The sequence below is a fragment of the Poecilia latipinna genome, unplaced genomic scaffold, assembly GCF_001443285.1.
Source record: "Poecilia latipinna isolate Pla-1442-1.1 unplaced genomic scaffold, P_latipinna-1.0 Scaffold204, whole genome shotgun sequence".
Classification (NCBI taxonomy): Eukaryota; Metazoa; Chordata; class Actinopteri; order Cyprinodontiformes; family Poeciliidae; genus Poecilia; species Poecilia latipinna.
In genome coordinates this window covers 101,379-102,839 of record NW_015112820.1, presented here as the reverse complement: position 1 = coordinate 102,839, position 1,461 = coordinate 101,379, and the positions used below count along the sequence as shown (strand labels likewise).

Here is a 1,461-nt window from a genome sequence, read left to right as displayed (position 1 = left end):
GGTTTTTTTTCCCCAAATTTTGGATTTTCCAGCCCAAAAAATTTGTTTTTTTTTTTTTTTTTTTTTTAGAAAAAATTCTGAGAATTACATCAGAATTTCTCAGTTTTTCCTTGCAAGTTTTTGACTTTTCAAAATCATAGATTTCTGAGTTTATTCTCGCACATATTCTACTTTTCAAACTGTTTTTCCTACCTACAATGTCTCTAACATACTATTAATCACATAATTTCTTGCAAATATTCTTCTTTTTAAACTCAGAAATTTCAGATTTTTATCTAGAAAATTTCTGAGATTTCTGTTTTTTTTTCTCTGAAATGTATTACTATTTTGTGTTTTTATCTATTATGGCCGTCGTAAAGTTTCCAAGTAACATTTGGTCTCACTACAAATCTAAAAGTTGTGTTCTTTTGTCTGGAGGGGATTAAACTGGTTAGTTGCTGGAGATTACGAGCGGTCCCTGAAGGCATCGTCTGACTGTGCCAAACAGGTGTGGCCAACCGTTTTCTCTACAGGTAGATTCAGAGTTTCCAGGTAAGCAGAGGGTGTGGCGGAAAGAAACGTTCCTCTTCAGAGACAAAGGTGAGTTTCTCTCCTTTGCTGGTTTGATTTAGCTGTTAAGTTTCTGGTTTCTAAAAGTTTTATTTTTACAGAATTAGAAGGTTTAAAATACCTGATTTGTACAGAAAGCAGACTTTTCTTTTACTGTTCCATCAATCTGCCTTCAGTCCCTCTGGCTCAATGCAAAGCTGGTCTCATTTTACACAGCAACGTATTTGCATGTTTCCTGTTCTGGTTCCACCAAAGCAGAAGAAAAAGTGGCTGCTTATAAATAAATTTTTAAAACACGATAAAGTACGACAGTTCACCACACTACATCTAATTCATATGTGAATCATCTTTAATCTATGACTGCGTGAGCAGATTGTGAATAAATGTTTGAATCTAGAAAACTGGAACCGATGGCTCTTGGTTATTTGTTTAGTACACTGTAAAAACACAAAGTCTTACCAAGTATTCTAGTTTCTACTTGGAATATCTTAGTACTCTTGAAATTAGATAAAACTAACTTAGAAGTATCAGTAACACTTTATTTGAAGGGGGTTGAATAAGACTGACATAACACCTGTCATGAACATGAATAAGCCTTCATGAATATTTATGACTATTGTCATAAAGCGTCATTCGGTAAATTATGACACTTTTAATACAAAGTTGACATTATTCAAAATGTCTTTATGACATCTTGACATTAACCAAGAAATCATTACTGATATAAATTTGTTATAAAAGTATTACTGATTCACTTTAAAAATTAGGTAACTTTATGTTATTAAAGATAAAGTTTAAACAGTAATGATTTATTGGTTAATGTCATAACAAAGACATTTTGAATAATGTCAACTTTGTATTAAAAGTGTCATAATTTACCGAATGACGCTTTATGACAACAGTCATAAATAT

The 1,461-nt window shown here is 31.8% G+C and overlaps 1 protein-coding gene across 1 annotated transcript in view; it reads left to right on the top strand.

Annotated features, from left to right (window-relative positions):
* The first annotated feature begins 499 nt into the window (after positions 1–499).
* The window catches only part of anxa3a (annexin A3a), a 15,077-nt gene continuing 14,115 nt past the window's right edge, over positions 500–1,461 (top strand). The window contains exon 1 of the mRNA XM_015031369.1: positions 500–579. The gene's annotated coding sequence lies outside the window, so the exon portion shown is untranslated. The remainder of the gene's footprint in view (positions 580–1,461) is intronic.